The 20,588-nt window shown below is 51.0% G+C and overlaps 2 protein-coding genes across 4 annotated transcripts in view; one reads left to right on the top strand and one right to left on the bottom strand.

Moving 5' to 3' along the window:
• USP31 (ubiquitin specific peptidase 31) overlaps positions 1 to 17,597 on the top strand; it is a 252,683-nt gene extending 235,086 nt beyond the window's left edge. The window contains exon 21 of one of the 3 annotated variants that reach the window (XR_012376776.1): positions 17,288 to 17,597. The gene's annotated coding sequence lies outside the window, so the exon portion shown is untranslated. Of the gene's footprint in view, positions 1 to 16,155; positions 16,241 to 17,284 lie in introns of those variants that run through there. The other 2 variants (XR_012376773.1, XR_012376777.1) reach the window with 2 other exon arrangements.
• HS3ST2 (heparan sulfate-glucosamine 3-sulfotransferase 2) overlaps positions 1 to 20,588 on the bottom strand; it is a 101,991-nt gene that overhangs the window by 38,936 nt on the left and 42,467 nt on the right. The window lies entirely within an intron of this gene.

Genomic DNA, 20,588 nt, shown 5'->3' with positions numbered 1-20,588 from the left:
GCACCCCTATGTTTATATCAGCATTATTTACAATAGCCAGATTATGGAAGCAGCCCAAGTGTCAATCAATAGATGAATGGATAAAGAAGATGTGCTACATATATATAATAGAATATTAGCCATAAAAAGAATAAAATCTTGCCATTTGCAGAAACATGGTTGGAGCTAGAGTGTATAACGCTAAGTGAAATCAGTCAGAGACAAATACCACATGATTTCACTCATACGTGGAATTTGAGAAACAAAACAAATGAGCAAAGGAAAAAGAGACACAAACCAAGAAACAGATTTTTCCACCCAAGAAACAGACTCTTAACTACAGAGAACAAACTGATGGTGACCAGAGGGGAGGAGGGTGGGGGGATGGGTAAAACAGATGAGGGGCATTAAGGAAGGCTCTTGCTGAGATGAGCACCGGATGATGTATGGAAGTGTGGAATCACTATATGGTACACCTGAAACTAACATAACACTGTATATTAACTACACTGGAATTAAAAATTAATTTTTTAAAAATCCATTATTTCCCAGGAGAAGGTTATAGGCAATTCTCAAATCCCAGTTCTTAACCCCACCTCCTTAGTTGTGGTAAAAACAAAACAAAACAAAAACCAAAAAACCTGCTGAATGTGTAAAGCATGACCCCAAGAAGAATGTTTCAATGTAGTAAACACTCGGGTCTGGGTGGCGGTCCAGCGTCTCCTAACTCGAGGTCGAGGCACATGGAGCAAGTCACAACAGCTCTCAGACTCAGTTTCCACACATACAAAATGGAGAAAGTAGTATATTTCTGAGATGCATAGTTTTATGTGTCAGTTTGCCTGGGGTGTGGGAGGCCCAAGTGGCTGGTTAAACAGTATTTCTGGGGGTGTCTGTGAGGGTGCTTCTGGAGGAGATTAGCACTTGAATACAGAGTAAATCCTGAGTAAAGAGATCCACATTATCTGATTTGGAATAAAAAGGCAAAGAAAGGGTCAGTTCGCTTTCTGTTCTTGAGCTGGGAGGTCCAGCTTTTCCTGCCTTCTGACCTTGGGGCTCCTGGTTCTCAGGCCTCCAGACTCGGACTGAATTTATCACCAGCTTCCCTGGTTTTCCATTTTGCAGACAGCAGATTGTGGAACTTCTCAGCCTCCATAACCGCGTGAGCCAATTCCTATAATAAATCTCCTCTTATATATAATCTATATATATCCTATTGGTTCTGTTTCTCTGGAGAACCCTGACAAATACAGTTTCTTACAGGGCTTCTGTGAGGATTAAATAAAATGTATACAAAATGTTAGTGCAGTGCCCTGCATGCAAACAATGTAATAATGTTCTGCTCAGCCTCACTTTCTACTTGTTATCATTACCACTATGTTTGATTTTGGTTGTAAATTTATCACCCAGATTAAGTCAGAAGCTTTCATTGTTCTCTGCACTTCCTCCTTTGTCTATTTTCAGAAATACCTGTGTGCATGTGTGCATGGGTATCTCCAGGTTTTTCTATTCGTGTTGTTACTTGTATTTTGTGATGGTTTCATATTTGTATATTGTGTTTGTATTGTATTTCAGGTAAACACATCTATGTGTGTCTAGAGTGTAAGGGAAGATAGGTTGATCTCGATTTTCATGATGCAAGGTTATTATAATTTCAACTCCTTCCTTCAACAGTCATTGAGAAGCTCAGTTGCTGGTGCCAGGCACTGTCCTTGGTGCTGAGAGCAAATATTTGGCCTGAATGAAGGGCTCATAATTTAGCTGAGGAGACAAATAGCTACAGAACAAGGAGAAATGGTGAAGGGGAACATGCACTGAACGTACAATGAGGGCAAGTGAGGAGGTGACCTGTGAGTCTACTCCAGAAAGTACAAGAGTGAGAAGACTTCTCAGAAAGAAGATGTGGAACTAGAAAAGTAAGAATGTGCCTGGGCAAGGGAAGGGAAAGCATCAAATGCAAGCAGAGTGTTAGCAAGCATGCGGCATTCTAGGGCAAGAAAGCTCAGGGTGGCAAGAATGAAAGGTGAGTATGAGGCAGTGGGTGGAAAATTCAGGTAGGGGTCAAACACAGGGGTGCCTTTCATGGCATCCTTTGGAGTCTGACCTTCATGTGGTAGTTGATGGGTAGCCATTGTGGGAGTGACAAGACGAGTGTACCACAATCAGACTCATACTTTAGAATGGGACCCAAAAATGCCCACAGGGGCCAGACAGATGACATCTATAAGAAGCCCATTGAGTTGGTTCTTGGGGAACTGGAGAGCCTATGTCCCACCTCAATAAGGCAGCTACTCCTCAGCTGCAGGAATTGCTGCCATGCAGGCTTGATATGGAAACGTGAGTTTCATGTTGAATAGCTTGATATTTAGATGCTGACATCTAATGACTTTTAGAAAATCACCATGTAGACCAAAAAAATCATATTCTAGTAGAGCGTGATGATGGCTTAAGACGTCCAAAATGCAACCTCTGATGGCAGTGTGGAAGGGGCAGACGTTGGAGGGAAAGAGACATGTGCGCAAGCTTTCTTAATACAGTAGGAATGACAAAGGCTTGAAGTCACCATGTGGTTGGAAAGGGAGCATGAGGTGTGTGTGTGGAAAGTCTAGTCTATGGTGACTCTCCAGCTTTTGACTCAAAGGGCGAAGGGAGGAAAACTGACACTCGCCAAGGTAGGGAATCTGAGAGGATCAATAGGGTAAGGGGGAGGCAGAGGAGCTCATCAGCTCAGGTTTTGCATGACTGAGTTTGGGATGCTGAGGAGATCATTTATGGTCGGCACTGGGAAACCCAAGCTAAGAGAGCAGGAGAGATCTGGAAGGTTGGATCTGAGGGGGTGCAGCCTGGAGGAACTCCTCCAGAAACAGCCTATGAGCAGTGAGAGAACCACGGGAAGCACAAGAGCTTGATGGGCTGGCACAGGAAGGAGACCTGGGCGGAGGACTTTGAAGAACAGGATGAGAAGAGAGGAGAACCAGAAACATGTGACTGCTGGTTGCCCCCTAAAGCCTATTACCCCCTGTCCCCACAGTACTAGAGCCTCTTGTGTCAGTTGCACATGGGTCCGCCAAGGGAAAGACCACACTTCACAGCCTTCCTTGCAGCTCAGTGTGGCCACTGCGTCTAAGCCAACCAGATGCAAGCAGATGTGATGTGTGCCCACACTGCACCCCTACACCCATGCCTGCACCTTGCTTCCTGCTGAGCCACCCTGGACTATGGGGGTAAGAACAATACTCCAGGGATAGAGGAGCAACAAGGCAGAAGGGGTGTGGGTCCCTGGTTGATGGTATGGAACAGAGCTGCCTCATGCTAGCCCTGGACTGCCTCCCCACACTGGTAAAGTAAGAGATGCATCAACTTCCATCTCAGTCCAGCCAGTATTAATGTGGCTCTGTCTATATTTTAACTAACTCTCTGGAGAAGTGGAAGACAAGGGATAATATAGTTTCTAGAAGGAGCAAGGTGGTCAGTAGTGTCTAATGCTGTAAACAAGCCAAAGAAGTTTTCTTTAAAAAGTAGCCCTTGTGTTTATAAGATCATGAGATGATGGGTGGTCTCAGAGAGAAAAGAGTGTGAGAGCATGGGTCAGCTGGTCAGCTCTGAATGAGAAAGACCCATGATGGTGTTAGGGAATGTCTAGGTTTGATTTCCCCCCAGAAAGCATCACAGAGACAAGGATTTGAGTGCAAGAAAGGTGACACTGAATGCAATAAGGTGATATCAACTTACTGGAAGGTGATATTAGGAGACACCAGAGAACAGGAAAAGGAGGTAAGGACAGAAAGGCCAACAGAAGTGTTATCAAGCCAGCTACCACTGTGGGCAACTGCAGTGCAATCCTGCTGGGAGTTCTGGGAGACAGTATGGAACCCACCCCAGAGTCGTTCCAATGGAAGAACCCTGGAGTATCTATCCACCGAGCCTCCATCTGTTATTGATGGAGTGCGGGCTCTGGGGCTGAGAACTCGCCAGCACTGAGTGCCCTCCTGAGGCCACGCGTGCTTCTGCTGAACCACAGCCTGCAGTGTGTGTGGGTGATGACCAGACAGGGGCTGCTCAGGGCGCACGCGTGCGTGGAAACAGGTGGGCGGGAGATGGGAGGCTGGAAGGGAGCAAGGTCTCCTGCTGAAGGGCGGTAAAGTGCAGCAGAAGACTTCAAGCAACCTGGAAGTTCTGAAGTGGCCCCTGGGGGATGGGTGTGGGAGGCCACTAGGCATGCACCAAAACAAATGCTTAGAAATGCTAGGGACTCTGATGAAGTCTGTGGCTCAGAATCCCAAAGTGGAATCAACGATCACACGGGGACAGCTTTAAAATGTGAGGTTATGAAGCACCACAGAAGAGGGGGGCAAAGGTCTCCTTTGGTTCTTGAGTTTGTTTTGTTTTTAAATCCATGAAAACAGAAGCCACTTTCTAGGCAGTGTGAATGCATCTGCACCGGGCCCACTACTGTATGCTGTGCAAGAGCTTTCCTGCCCGAGGGTGCGTGGCCAGGGGGGACGCGGGGGGGAAATCCTGTCTCCATCTGGTTCACCTCGCCGTGAGTCTCCAGATGCAGCCGGGCTCACCAGGAGTGCAGCCTCTGTCACTGCTGCAGGAGGCTGGCGCCGGCCCTTGGCCACATACAAGGGACCCCCATCCACCAAGGTCACGGCCAAATGTGGATCTCCAAAGGGGGATCATCCAGGTCCCGTGTCCAGTGGAGTAATGCGAGCACCCCCTTACCTTATAGCACCCCTCCCCAAGTTATCCTTGCCAAGAAAGGTCTTCTGCCTATTAGTATCAGGGAGAGCAAAGAAAAGCTCTATTTCAGTTTGTTTATTGCTCTAAAGCATCTGTTACTTTGCTATGTTTTGCGGGGAAACTTGGCATCTTATATTCATAAACAGGCTGCTTTGGGTTTAATTGTGCAGCTAACTTGAACTATCAAATGGGATCTGTGCTGGCCTGGAGAGGTTTTTGAGGGAGAAGCAAATGAGCCTTGAGAGCTCCTTTGCTTAGAAGATAATCTACATGCTAACTGTACCCCTGAAAATGATGCACAGTTAGCTCTCAGTCTTAGGGTGCAAGGGAGCCTGGGCTCCCACACGAGTTATGAGAAGGCAGCTGATCTTCAAGACCTGACCCTCACAAAGAGCTTGGCTGGGTCTGGGAGAGTCTGAAATCTCTTGCTCCCAGCCCTTTGGTGTCCGGTGACCAGTCCCTGTGCATCAGACCTTCTGCGTCGCTCCCAAGATTTCATCTGTTCCTGACCCACCAGGTGAGGCAGGTGATGGTCCTCCAGGGAAGGCCCCCACTCTATCCCCAGTAGAGGAGCATCTCTGGTAAAAATCCACGACCAAAGGGAATCCACAGGGACATACACTGAGGCCACTCTCATAGGAAGTGAGATGTGAGGGCAAGAGCCCCAAGTTCAAACACTCTGTTCTTCCTGGGGTTTTTGCTGCTTCTGCCAACTACCCCCCCCTCCAGGGCCTTTCGGGGATTCTCCTGCACTAGAAGCTTCAGGGAACGAGGCAAGAAGACTTTCCTCCGCCAAGCCACTGCTCACCAAACCTTCAGTGGCAGGGCAGAAGCTGGGGCTCAGGTGGTGGCGGTGCATCATGTAAGTGTGACAGAAGCACAATGGTTTAGAGCTGAAGATGCCTCCAGCAACAGGAATGATGGTCAGGGCCGATGTCTGGGTGGGATCGGACGCTGCCTAACTTTTCACAGGGGGTAAAATGGACAGCAGATGGTTTTTCCCTCAGTTTTACAGATGGGAGAACTAAGGCTGGAAGAGTTACCTGAGATCATCTAGCTTGGAGATGGTGGAGGTTTGACCCAAATCCATCAGACTCAGAGCCTGCCCCGGAGGGTGATACTGCCGGGCCTGTCCTTACGATCCAGGGAGATCTGGACGTGAATCTCCTTCTGTTACGGAGTCCTATGCCCGGGGCCACGGACACTCCTGCCAAAACTTACACTCTCTTGGAAAAACACAGTGAATGAAGCTTCCGCTTCTTCAGTCTTGGCAGGAGCTCCAATTTGGAGTCAGACAGACCTGGGTTTGAAGCTCAGCTCAACCACTTACTAGTAGGGTCTTAGGCACATTGCTCAACTTCTCCGTTCCTTGGGTTTCTTATACATAAAACAGAGATGATAATAGTTTAACACTCCATAGGGTTGTTGCAAGGATTAAATAAAATAGTACGGTGAGATAAATCAGATCATGCGAAGTTCCTAGAAGGGTCCCTGACACACAAGAAGCACTTTGTAAGTGTCAGATGTCCGAAGTAACAGTTATATGGTGACATTTGGGTCAAGTATGGCTCAGCTTCTTTCTTGACCCCATTTCTCCTTCCTTCTCTGTCTCTGTGACTTGCCTCGAATTGGAGCCCTTGTCCCACCTGGGGCAGGACCTACCTGTTGTGGTTTCTAGAGGCCCGGCTAGAACCCTCTGGCCTTTCCCTACCAGACCCAGAAGAGAGTGAGGCAGGTGTAGGCCCTCTCTGTGGCCGGCTGGGTGGGTGCCCCAATTTCTCCTGCAGGCTGGCCCCTACGTCAGGGGTAAGGAGTGATGGGTAGCTGTAGAACACCTAATTTTGATCTTGGGTTCAAGATGCACTCTGCAATCTAGCTTGAGCAGAACACAAGTAGAAATTACATTTTCATTTCCACTAAATTCAGTTGAGAACCGGGAAGTGAGGAGGGGAGTGATTAACAGCTAATCTCAACAGAAGGGATGTTCAGCTAGCATCTTCTATTTTATCCTCAAGCCAAAAACAACAAAAACCCAGGTAAGTGGTTATTTCAGCTACTCCAGTGACTTTCTAAAACAGCTCACTTCCTTTTTTTGATGACGGTACCTGTGATTCCTTGAACTTTGCATCTGTCTTCCACAGCACGGTGGGCCTTCCATGTAACACACTTCTATCACAGAACTCTTGTTCGAGCAAGACTGCTCCTATTCCTTCAACCCTTGCCCAATGGACCAGTTGTTCTGTTGTGTGTGTGCACGTGTGTGTGTGCGTGTCCTCTGGCCTCTCCAATTTATCTGGCTCACCCTTAAGGGTGTGAAACCCTGTGCGATGCTAGGCTAATGTTTGGGGCAGCACTTTCCTGATGCAGTGAGGCTGAGAAATGTTCTCTGGCTTCTTTTTTTTAAAGATTTTATTTATTTGAGAGAGAGAGAGAGAGAGCAGGGAAAGGAGCAGAGGGAGAGGGAGAAGCAGACTCCACGCTGAGCGCAGAGCCCAACACAGGGCTCGATCCCAGGACCCCGAGATCACGACCTGAGCCGAAACCGAGAGTCGGAGGTTTAACCGACTGAGCCACCCAGGCTCCCCCCTGAGCTTCTTTACTATCATTTCCTTTCACCCTGTGACTCTCGGAAAAGGAAACACAAATGGTCAATGTGGCCGGGAGCTGGCATCTGTTGGCAGTTTGTAATATTCTGCAAGCACTACAGAGTGATCCAAATTCGCCTCAAATGGAGCATATGGTTAGCAGGGATGCTGCTATGGTCTGGGAAACTGAACGCAGCTAAGTTCACCTGCCTTGCTGATCCCCCAGACTCTCTCTGGAAATCCCACATATGCTGGGTTTTTTTTGAAAGCAAAGTCAGAAATAAAGATGTTCATGTGGAATTTCTCAATTATAAAATTTTGGCTAGTGTTCTTAAACAACATCAACAGCCACGGAAAAACACGATAAGGGCCAAGTCAGATGTGTCCCCTGATGCCACAGCCTCCTGGCTGCCACTCTGCAACCTGGGCCACTGGCATTTCCTTTCTTTCTTTTTTTTGAGAGAGCGAGAGCGAGCTCGCAAGCAGGGGGGAGGGGCAGAGGGAGAGGGAGAATCTCAAGCAGACTCCATGCTGAGTGTGGAGCCTGACGCAGGGCTCGATCTCACGACCCTGGGATCATGACCCGAGCTGCAACCAAGAGTCAGATGCTCAAGCGACTGAGCCACCCAGGTGCCCCAACATTTTCTTCCTTTCTTTTACCAGATGTCTGTTAAGAACTTGTGAAATGCCAGTAACTTGAGAAGATGCTGGGAGCAGAGAAGCAAGCAACGGACCCACAGTTCTTGCCACTGTGGTCTTGCAAAGAACTAGACTAGGCTATGAACGTAGGGCAGGAGTCTCTGAGATGCTATGAAGTGACACGTCTTCTCTGGCTTCCCAAGGTCACTGGAAGCCTGTGTGTCCTCATCTTGGTGAGGAGTTAGGGTTGTGCTGTAGAAGCCGCCTGTCCCTACAGACACTTTTGTTCCTCCTCCAGTCAAAAAAGCTCTACTTCCTCTCATTTGCTTTGCTTCTCACAGGGCTGGACAGGCATTCTGGCATGTTCTTTAGAGCATGGAGCGGGGGCTCGTGACCAAGGGGAGACGGGGAAACAGAGGAAGCAGAGAGAGACAGTGCAAGAGGCAGGACCTGAGAGCAGCCCTCAGAGGTCACGGTGTTCCTGAGGATTCCACCAGACCTCCTGACAGCGCCAACGTCTGCACTTCCTACCATGACGCAGAGTGTCCTCCAGGCCTCCCAGCGCAGTAGGGAGGGAAGGGGACCAGCACTGCTCCGAACACCTGGCAACGTCACAGAATGGTCAGGGGCATGCACACTCACCCCTCCCACCAGCCCCACAAGGCACAGGGCTATTATTATTCCCATTCTGCAGATGAGCAAAGCAAGTTGAGTGAGTTCCCAAGATCACAGAATCCATGGATAGCAGAGCTGGGATTTGAACTGAGGTCTGTCCCTTGGTTGCAAGTGATGGCTGACTCCACTCAAACTACCATAAACAACAAGGGGATATACTGCCACACATTCTCTGATGGCCAGAGATTCATCTGGTCTCAGACCCATCTGGAACCAGGGGCTCAAACAGGTCATCCCCATATGTGGGTCTGTCCCCAGCACTTGGCTCTGCTGTTCCTGCTATAGTGGCTTCACTTTGTAGACCAGTCCCCGGTGTGACTGGCAAGGATGTGCATTGGCGGAGCTGGAGATCCCAGAGGAAAAGGGAGTTATTTCCACCAGAGCCCACAGATCGTCTCTTAGGGAGGTTTTGACTGGCCTGGTTGGAGTCACGGGCCATCCCTACAAATCTCGGTGGCCACGGAATGAAGGTCCCTGACTGGCCGGCCTGGGTCATATGCCCACCTCGGTAGATGGCGTGCAGTCTTCTATACTCAGCCAGGACCCCATGGCACACAGCAAGTTCTCCACAGGAAAACCCAAGCCTGGCACCAGCCAGAGAAGGAAGGCGATGCTGAGCAGGCAAAACGCATGAGTGTTGTCTAGACTTTGGGTACCATAGCTTTCCCCACACCTTTACTAGAAAGAAGACAAATTGAGAGAAGAGACTTAGCAAAGCTGAGCCTTCCCTCACTCATCTGCTTACTCGCTAGCATGGAGGTTGGCAGAATGGCCTTAAATCGTCCCAGAGGCTGGGCCCTGCACTCTCTGGAGCTCTGTGGGGCTGCAGACGGTCCTCATTCTCCTCTCTCACCATGGCGGCCAGTCACAGGTTCCCTCCCGGGCCCATGGCCCTGAGCTCTGTCGGTGGGGCTTGGCTACGGAAAATCCTCATGCTTTGGTGGCCAAAGACGAGTGACGGCCTCACCTACTCCAGGCGCCCAGGGAAGATCTCAGGCTCACACGTATGTGGGGCAAGAATGCAGCAGCAGGGCTGTTACCTCCGGATTAATTTACACTCCGGCGGCCCCCAGAGATGCTGACAGACTGATGGATGCCCGTGCCTGCTGGGTGTGCGGCCGCAGGAATGTCGCCACAAGCTCAGCTCATCGCCTCCTCCCCACACCTCGGACACAGTTAATCTGTGAGATGGGGCCGGCTCGCCAGGGCCACGTGCGCTCCATGGCAGACCACTGGGGTGGGCACCCGACTGGCCTCCCGCCACGGCAGAGGGTGCTGGGCCCCCGCCTCCATCCACCACCTGCCTTCACCCCGCCAGGGGCGAGGCGCAGACGCGCAGGAGACCTGGCAAGAATACATTCCACAAGAGGGGCTCGATTACCTCCCGAACCCGGGAGCTCAGGAACGGTTGAAAGGCCAGGAGAAGGCCAGCTCCTAACACCACAGTCCAGCTCATTAGGGCGCTGGGCCTCAAAGGCTCCAGGGGTAGTCTACAACACGCTGAAACTCAGGAGATTTGGCTGGAATCCCAAGAGATCGTCAAGCTGGGTTTTGCTCAGAAAGCAGAGACTGGGCTTGGGGCTGTCTAGACACAGAGGCTGGGTTGGTAATGACATAGTACTCATGCTGCGTGTGTAGCCAGGGACCAGACAATCTGTTTAGATGGTCTTGACACTGGCTGGTGAAGGCAGGTGCTCAGCTTGCGAAGATGGAGTGCAAAATGGCTGACTGATTTTTTTCACTCCCCCCAACTAAGGGGGTTGTAGGGATATACAGATGGGGCTTTGGGCAAATGCCAGGAGACTGCCTGCACCCTCCCCCTTACTTCTGTGAATTTGTCTCCAACCATGTGCCCTCTCCCTCGCTCCCTCCATTCCAGCCTCATGGGCAATTTTGCAGGCGAACACACCAGGCGCACTCCTACCCCAGGGCCTTTGCACGTGATGTTCTCTGTGCATGGAAAGCTCTTCCCTCAGATCTCTAAGCCTCCCTCCCCTTCTTCTTCAAGTCTGTACTCAAATGCACCTTCTCAGGAAAGACACCCCTGACCGCCTTACCTAGAAGGTAACACTCCTCCCCTTGCACTCCTTATCCTTTCTTGTTTTACTTTTCTCCGCATCACTTGCCACCCTCTAATTACTCCACAATTTACTTGTTTCTGTTGTCTGAGTCACACTGTGCTGCTGCTTAATATCCTTCATCCGCTCCCCACGGCTTATGGGTCCCCCACTGGGTGGGGTAATTTGGGGGGGTGCTGGGGCTCAGCATCAATCAACACTGAGTCACAGACCAAAAAGGCTATTCCCTTTCCAACTTCTCCTGCTTGGCCAAGGACGAAGTCACAGTTTGGCATTAGCGTGTCTGTAACACCTGTTATTCTGCATTTTTAACAAAGAGAGAGCACGTCCCATGCTCCGAGCCCACGGCAGGCAGCACTGTCTAACCAGACGTGAATAACATCATTTCGTTTTTGTCAGATCTATTTCTTTGACAAAAGATTCTGGTTTTCCCTTCACCACAGCAAGAAAGAGTTTACTGCTAAATAATTTAAGTAGAAAACCCAAATGCCTGACACAAAGAAAAATCAACGAGGGGCTCTGAGAATGACAGAAGTTTGAGAAATCGTCACGCACAGAAGCAATTCCAAATATCCTCACGCGGCGCCCTCGGCCCTTCGAGATCTGGTACTTGCTTCCATCCCGCTGGTGCCCTCCTCCACGAACCCCCCACTCGGGAAATTCGGGAGGATTTAAGGTGCCCCCGGACTCTGTTTCCCACAACCCTGCCCAGCAGGGGCGTCCCGGCCTCAGTCTCCCAGTGAACTCCTGCCTCTGCTTCAGAGCTCGGCGTCGGCCTCGCCTCCTCGGAGAAGCCCCCCGCTATCCCTCTGTGCCTGACAGAGGCTGTCCTAAGCACCCGGCGCTTACCCTGCGCCGCCCCACTTACCCGGCGCCACCCCGCGGGTAGACAAGCAGCTCCAGGAGGGCAGAGGCATCCTCCTCTCCCGCCTACCCCGCCCGGCACGGTGCCTGGCACTTTCCAGACGCTCCATAAATGCTGAGCGAGACAGACCCCATCTCTCGGATGCGGGACAAGCTGGCTGCCTGGTGCAGCGGGGTCGGGGTGGATCCGGGACGCAATCCACACGGAGACTGACCCTGCACCGTCCTCAGGGAAAGTCGCGTCTGTAGGACACACCCTTGGAGTTTCAGATCCCCGCCCCATGCATGCGAGACTCTCTCGGCTGTCGCAAAGGGACAAGGATTCTCCTCTGTACGCGGTCACCGGCCACCAGCCAGTGTGAGACGGGGCCTCCATTTCCCTGCCACGGCAGCCACGGAGAAAGGCCTCAGCTCGAAGAACTCCTGGTCTCTCCCCCTCCGCTCGCGTCGCTCCTCATGCTGACTGAAGTAGCTGGCGAGTTTGGGAGAAGGCGCCAAGGACAGGGTGGTCAGCAGCCCTCCCGGAGCCCTGCTAGAACCAGCTACCCCCACCCCGTAAGGCACTGCCCACTCCTCTGGGCTGTCAGTGCTGAGGGGCAGCGGGTGGGGGACACCGGCAGTCACTCAGCTGTGCTGGTGACCAGGCGGGTAAGTCGAACTCAGCAGGACGACTAGCAGGCTCTCCTGACCACATTCTCCAGCCACCTCCATCAGTGACAGGGCTGACATTTCAATCACCTGTTGTCTGACCGCTGACCCCATTGGTTCTGAACTTGGGGAGGGAAGAGAGGAAAGCAGTCTTAGGTACCACCCTCCCCCTCCTCGCCCCCAACCTTCAACAGGCTTCAAGTCTTGGAAGTCTCCGGAGGCCAGAGGTCACGGGTGCAGGCAGAGGCCCTGTGCCTGAGCTGCCCCCCAGGGGAACTGGCAGTCAGCATGCAACTGCGGGTGCTGTCGTTAGACCAGGTGCCCCACGCCGAAGCTCCAGGGTCCCGGCCCCTTCAAAGAGATGTGGGCTGGTGAGAACCACACCAGGGCGAGAGTTCACCCTTCCTGCGTTCACTCATTCCCCCTTGCTGCTGTCTTTCCCAGCTGTCCTGCCGATCTCTCCCGGCAACCTCAGTCGCCCTCCCTGGCAGCCGGCTGTGGGGCTGAAGGGCGCCCGAGTCAGACAGGCCAGGCCTTGATCTTCACCCCCTCCACTTCCTGCTGGCTGAGCCGGCACGAGTGACTTCCTGTCCCGGTGTCTTGGCTCCCCTTTCTTTAGAGCAGCACCACCAACAATACCAACCGCAAAGGGCATGCGCTCAGCACGGTGCCTGGCACACAGCGAAGACCGTCCGTGTTGGCCGCCACTGCGACCGGCCCATTGGGGCACGTTTCTGCAGCCCTGGCCTGCAACGCCTTGTGTGCTTTGTGATTTGGCGCCAACACCCGTACTCCAGTTGCAGCCACATGTCCTGCACTGCATCACCCAGCCCTGGGGGGTCGCACACGGGGACACAGCCCATGCTGCCTCCCCGCAGGGCAGGAGGACAGGCAGGTCTGAGGCTGTCCAGATCCTGGCAAAGGTCTCGGGGTGGAAACCCCGGGGTGTCTCTTCTGAGGATCTCGGGGACTCAGAACACAGCCGCCTTGGGGGCCTGGCTTAGGGATACAGAGCGCAAAGATCTGAGAAAAACCAGGAGATCTGTCGCTGGTCCAGCCTCTTGGGCCTGCAGGAACAACGGGTCCCAGTACTCGTCCTGATTGTCCTGGGTTCTGGTCCCAACAGCTGCCTCTGCCCGTTCTCAGCAAGGATGTTCACGGTAACTCATGCCTCTTCCCAGACAGCATATCGCCTTGGCAGCGTTTGGCACGCAAGAGGCCCAGACTCCCAGCCGCACAGGCTCGCTGCCTGAGCTATTCTAAGCCAGGCCACACCGGGCCACAGGGGTTGGGGGGCTTGACTAGGTGTCTCTGGGGACCAGGCTCGAGCAGAGCACAGCCCTGCGGGAAGGCTGGTTGGGGCAGCTGCTGAGGGACAGAGTCCAGCAAGCCCGAGAACCTGGAGGTGGGCCCCTGGGGAAGAACATACTTGCCTTTGAGTTTTCTACTTAATAGAAGTGGAGGGGATCAAACAGATCGCAAAACCAGCTGCAGTAACTTCTCTTCCTGTATTAACGTCCTTTGGGAGAACCCGGTCACGGTGCCTCCAAACGTGGCCACATGACTTCCTGCCGCCAGAGGACAGGAAACGCGACGCGTGCAGACCCTTCAAAAGGTCTTGTGCCCCGGGGCCTGCCCTCTTGCAGCTCCTGGAACCCCAGGCCACCACGCCCAGGCTAACCAGCTGGAGAGTGGGAGACCACTGGCAGACGGGGCCCCCTTCGTCTCAGGTGTCCCAGCCCAAGCCCCACACGCCGGCCAGCCCTGTCGACCTCCTGGTTGGCACGGATGCGTGAGCGGCCCCGCCACGGGCAGGTGAGCCGGGCCCAGCCCAGAACCGCCCAGGGGAGCTGCAGCCGACGTGCCGACCTGCAGAGCTGCCGGGCTTCATCGACGGCTGTTGCTTTAAGCCCCTGAGTTCTGGAGGTGCCCCATAAAAGCCCACGGATTTCATGTTGCCAGGGATCGCCAGAGGAGAGCCAGACACAGACGCGTACCTGTTCAGAACACCCCGAATGGTCATTTATAAAATCTGAGCGACAAAGGGAATGATCAGGCATCCCAAACTACCTGCACCAGGAACGAAAAGCCATGTCCTGCTCCTCCCTTCCTTCCAGTTTAAGTTATCGCTCACCCGAGTTTTAGTTGGCTTTAGGTAGAAGTCCCAGGAAAACAGTCCTAGAAGTTTGACATTTAAGCAAAAAAAGACTTAACGAACATTTGAGTGTCTGCTACATGACAGGCGCTGAACCCGGTTTTTTTCCAAAGATTTTATTTATTTGAGAGAGGGAGAGAGACAGTGTGCACAAGCAGGGGGAGGGGCAGGCAAAGGGGGAGGGAGAAGCAGGCTCCCCGCTGAGCAGGAAGCCTGACATGGGGCTCGATCCCAGGACCCTGAGCTCATGACCTGAGCTGAAGGCACAGGCTTAAGCAACAGAGCCACCCGGGTGCCCCTCAACCTGTTCTCAGTTTCGTTGGCCTAGGCCACCCCCAGGTAATAACCCACGGCCCGGAACCTGCTCTCACAGGTTGGCTCGGGGTGGGGAGCTGGGCTTCGATATGCCCTCTGCTGACTGGCAGTTCAGCACTGTCTCTCTGTCACGACAGCACGGGGTTCCCGTTCAGTGAATTCCTGTCCATCACGACTCACGTGCCAGGTCCTTTTCTGAATGCTTTATGTGAATAACGTAACCCGTAACCCTAACCGTCCGGCGTGGGACTGCTGTGGTCCTCACTTTACAGAGGAGGGAACGGAGGCACAGAGTGGGTAGGAAATCCGGGTCAGGTCACGAATGATGAGGAGGGCTCCAGCCAGGACTTGCCACCACGGGGCCTTCTGCCTTGGGAGCCCATTTTTGCCGGACTGTTCAATATTAGGGACTGGAAGTCTGGAAGTCATTGTAAGAAATAGTTCCTTTCTGTCTGCCTCTTGGAAACCAGGGCAGGGCCCCAGGCCGGGCAGTAGATTGCCTCACAAGTCCGTGTTTTGGGTTCTTTGAGATGAAGTTTGGGAGAATTTTGCGCTCTGGGGTCCAGAGCTGCCCCCTCCCCCATCTCTGTGGAGCAGCGTGACACCCAGCGGCGGGCACCAGGGCAACCAGTTGGGACGCCCGCTGGGGTCATGCAGGTAACAGAAGAGAGGGAGGGGCTGGGCGGGCTGGCGGCTGCCACCTAGACAGGAAATCCTTTCTCCCTACCTGCTTGTCAGAAAGCAAAACTGCGTCCCTGAACGCACCCAATCTCATCCAAAAGCAAAAGTACGGGTCCACCATTGCCTTATTTCCCCATTTTTCAAGACAAGCCAGGGCGCCTGGGTGGCTCAGTTGTTAAGCGTCTGCCTTCGGCTCAGGTTGTGATCCCGGAGTCCTGGGATCGAGCCCCGCATCGGGCTCCCTGCTCGGCAGGAAGCCTGCTTCTCCCTCTCCCCCTCCCCCTGCTTGTGTTCCCTCTCTCACTGTGTCTCTGTCAAATAAATAAAATCTTAAAAAAAAAAAAAAGACAAGCCAGAAATGTATTATTTCCATGTGCTATTTTGAAGTTGGCACCCAGTGGGGGGGGGGTGATTTTTTTTTTCCCTCTCAAAATACCGTGTGAGCCAAACAAAACTTCTCGGGGCCAAATATTGCCCAAGAGCAGCATTTGCTACATTTGGTATAGAAGATAAAACTCAGGGTAAATGACAATAAAAATCAGAAGGAGTTTAAGGGGGAACTTATCTCCTGGAAAATAAGTCTGGAAGAATCATCTTTAGGGTTGATAGGAGAAGTGAAGGGTGGATTATTAAACAGTCTTTCATGCGGGTTTATCTCCAGGGCCTGCCACTTGACATCCTAACACTCAGCTGACAAATCACACGGCTGCCCCACTTCTGTGTATAGAGCAGATTTACAAGCCACGTTTTTTTTTTTTTTTAAAGATTTTTATTTATTTATTTAACAGAGAGAGAGAGCACAAGTAGGCAGAGTGGCAGACAGAGGGAGAGGGTTCTTAAGCAGGCTCTCCGCCGAGCAGGGAGCCCGATGCGGGGCACGATCCCAGGACGCTGGGATCATGACCTGAGCCGAAGGCAGCCGCTTAACCGACTGAGCCACCCAGGCGCCCCACAAGCCACGTTCTGAAATTTTCATCTCAGGGTGTCTGCCGTGCTGTGCTGCCGGCTGTCTGGGTGTCTCCACTACACAGATCTCGTTTCCATCAACAATAAGCAGACTGACTACAGGAGCTCGAGGCACCATCTGGAATCATCCATCCCCCTGGCACCAATGCAAGGCCCGCATGTCTGGTCAGGTCCCCAGCGGGCCATTCCGGGCCTGTGTACACCCCCGGGGGAGCCTCCCCCGGCCCCGATAAGGAGTTCTGCTCCCTTGCCAACATCGGAGTCCCAGCCACACAGGTCCCTAGCCCACAAGTTGTCACCAACAGAGGCTGCTCTCGGCGTAGGAGCTTGGCGAGCTTTCCCGGGACTTTGCCTCCAAGTTCCAGGCCCCTGCGAGGAGGATTTGTTGGACCCGGTTCCTTCATTCATCAAATATTTATTGAGCATCTATGCATGCGAGGCACTGTTCCCGAGTCCATGCAGGAGACTGAACCACAGAGACAAAAATCCTTGCCTTCAGGGGACTTGCGTTGTTGTGGGGAGATGGGCAATAAACAAGGCGAATAAACAAAACAGGCAGCATGTGAGGTGATTTCAAGTGCCAAGGAGAGAAAATAAAGCAGGAATGGGAATGATGAAGGGCGAGGGAGGTTAAAATTTACAAAGGGCATTGAGGGAAGGCTTTGCTCAGAAGGGGTGTTTGAATGGAGACTTGAAGGGAGGGAGGGAAGGAAAGGGGCAGGAGGCTCTTGGAGGAGCGAGCGTTCCCGGCGGGCGGACACAGGTGCGACGTGGGGCACCAGGCACAGGGAGGAAACCGGTGTTTCCAGAACAGGGTGGATGAGGAGAGGAGATCAGACAGACAGAGTGGAAGAGACAGGGGCGTAGGACCTCGGAGGTCACTGAAGGACTTGGAGGTTTACTCTGAAGGAAATGCGAAGCCGAGGAGTGACCTGATCTGACTCCTGTTTTAGCAGATCTCACGAGGCTGCAGTGCTGGGGACAGACGGGAGACAGGGGCAGAAGCAAGAATCAGCAGGCTGTTGACAGACGCTCGCGAAAGAGAGGACGGTGGTGAGTCTGCGAGTGGGCGAGGAGCAGTCAGATCGTGGGGACGTGCGAGTCCCCAGAGCCTCAGTTACTCCTCCCACCACAGCTTACTGAGCATTGCCGGTGGGATTTGGGGTGTGGGGCGTGGAGTCCCTGAAACGCTGTTTTGTGTCTGGTATATACCTGTCAGCTTAGGCAGGTCCATCCCAGGGACTGTAAACCAAGCTCAGCAGCAGACGGCCAGAGTTCAAATTCCACAGGAGTCCCTTACCCTCTAGGACCCTCGGCAAGCTTTCAAACCTCTTGCTGAGCCTGAGTATCCTCACCTGTAAACACAGGGATTTGAACAGCCCCACCCTCCTTTAATGTGAGAATTTAAGACCATGTTTGTAAGACACTTCATATTAAGTCCTCGAAATATGTTAGCTATTTTTTTTTTTAAATCCAATTTTCTAAAGGCACTGGTGGCCCAGATAAGGTGGAGACTCCAAGGCCTTTTGCCTTCAACCTAAACTGCATCACAGGTGACGAAAAAGGGTTCCTTCTGCTCCCCTGGCCCAAATTAAAAGCAGGTTGGGGCACCTAAGTGGCTCAGTTGGCTAAGCATCTGACTCTCAGTTTCGGCTCAGGTCATGATCTGAGTGCAGAGTCCGCTTGAGTTTCTTTCCCTCTCCCTCACCCTCTGTCCCTCCCCCTGCTCGTGCTCTCTCTAAAATAAATAAATCTCTAAAAAAAAAAAAATCATTAAAATAAATAAAAGCAGGTTGAAGATTCGGGGGTGTCCTCCAGTCCCACTCTATAATCTTAAATCAGGAAAGCGAGTCTTGGATGGGCTGAGTAGTTTGCAATAACCTACCCAAGATCAGAGAGCAAGAAAGTGGCAGAGCTGGGCTTGAACCCACGGCTGGGTGGTGCTAAAGCCACACCTTTACAATAGCACGTTACCTCCTGAATGTGATGGAAGACTTCTGCTCCAAGATTCATCCAGCAGGGCTGGTCAGGAGGCCTCTAACAGAAGGCAGGTCCGAACCCGCCCTGCCTTGGATGGCTCATTTTACAGAGACTCCCTTCTCTGGCTTCACTGGGCTTCCTTCTGTTGTCTGAACCACATAAATAGTAGCGGCCGGTCTCCCTGTTGAATACCTGTCAGGAAAATGCTAATTCCACTGCAGGTCCCACTGCTGTTCAGATGATCACAAACAGGTCCATCAAAAATCCTCAAGGGACAGCACTTATAAGAGATTCCCCCTGTAGACTCTACCGATGCAGCCCTCTTAAAACTGCTGCTTCATTAATGGGCCATCTTCATACTTGTTAATGTCTAATTACTGACACTAATGGGCCATGTATTTTAAAAATGAAATTATGGGTTTTATTCAATTAGGAATTGCTGAATAAATCTGGCCAGGGACACAGAGGACTGGTAGTTAAACAGGCACCCCCAGCTCAGGAGACCTCAGGATGCTGTGGCAGCAAAATTCACTCCAAAAAGAAACCAATCAATGCCGGGACTTGTAAGCTGGAGCCCGGCTGTGGATGAATTCATCTGTAGATTAACAGTAGTCCTGGGTAGGGCCCAGGCTCAGAAATGGATCTGAAACATAACTGCTACTGACTTTAAAATATTTCCTGACTTGGCATTCTCTGGCTGATTTACATGGAAATAACGCAGCGGATAAGCAGAAAGGGGGAAAAAATGAAGATCCTGTGTAATCCCACCAAGCAGAGATAAACACTATTAACAGTGTGGTGTATATTTCTCCAGACTTTTTATGTTTCTCTTTGGGTGATTTTGTGCAGGCAGAGTATTTTCAAAAAGCAAACCAAATCGCAACTAAATGAATGTGGTGTTCCATAACTTTTTAAAACTTGTTAACACACACTGGATAATATTCCTTATTAAAGTTTGCATTCATGTTCTTTGTCTCTGTAAACAGTTGAATATTATTCTGTAACAATCTCCTAGGCTGGATATTTGTTCCAATATTCAAACAAAACTTACAAAACATCCTTGAGGTGAAATATGTATCCACTCTTTCTTTCCTTGACACTATCTTCTAAAAGCAGAATTTCTGGGTGTGACTGAGTGTCTAAGGCTTTTCAACAAACGGCCAAATTTCCTTCTAGAACAGTTACACCACTGACATTCAAAGTAGCGCTGCAAGAGGACAGTCCCCAACTTCACAGGTGGAAAAAAATGCTATCGTTATTTTACTTCATTTTTCTCATGACTGTGGAGTGGAGCGTTTTCCTTTCATTTGTAAACCGTCCATTGGATTTTCTCTTTTACACATTATGCGTTGCGGACACCATTACCCGTGTTACCTTCTGCTTTACTTGTATGATTTTTTTTTAGTGTAAAAATGTCTTTATGTTTTTATGTAGTCCAATTTCTTAGCCTTTTCCTTTACATTTCTGCCTTGGGTGTCATGTTTTGAAATTTTCCACCATTCCATTACTATAAAGTGGTTTTATTTTTAAATCAAAATCTGTAATCACGTTGACACATTTTGATACACGTGAAGGAAGATTTATTTTCCAAATGGCTAGCCAGTTGTCCCAGCACTGTTTGTTGAATAAATCTTTCCCACAGATTCAAATGCCACCTTATCATATGTTAAATTCAAATTTTTCAATGGATTTTCTCTTCTATTCCACTGATCTTTCATAGCAGTACTATTCTTTTAATTATCACAAACTTACATTTTGCTTATTATTGTTATTTTCTTAAGTAGGCTTCATGCCCAATGTGGGGCTTGAACTCACAACCCTGAGATCAAGAGTTGCATGCCCTACCAACGAGCCAGCCAGGCACTCCAACAAACTTATATCTTAATATAATAATCTTATTCCCCATGTTAACAATTTTCTTTACTGCTCTCACTGATCTCCCGATGAGCCTTAAAAGTCAAGGTTAAAAGAAAAAGTCACGATTTTTCTTTTCATTGGGGACTCCACTTAGTTGAATGAAAGGAGTAAATTAAGGAGAATTGACATCCTGCTACGTACATGCCATGCTGTCCACTCGGGCCTTCCATTTACATCATCCAGTAAAGTTCTATAGTTTTCTTCGTACAGATTCTTCGTGCATATTTCTTTAAGTACTTAACATTTTTGTCTCTGTTATAAACAACCCTCCCCCCAAAGCAACACACACCATAGTACTGAGCTGGTTAGTGTGTGTGTGTGTGTGTGTGTGTGTGTGTGTGTGTGTGTGTGTGTGTGTGT

Source organism: Callorhinus ursinus, unplaced genomic scaffold (genome assembly GCF_003265705.2).
Source record: "Callorhinus ursinus isolate GAN/ISIS: 27379988/994484 unplaced genomic scaffold, GSC_fseal_2.0 scaffold85, whole genome shotgun sequence".
NCBI lineage: Eukaryota > Metazoa > Chordata > Mammalia > Carnivora > Otariidae > Callorhinus > Callorhinus ursinus.
This window is presented reverse-complemented; position numbering and strand designations above follow the sequence as displayed.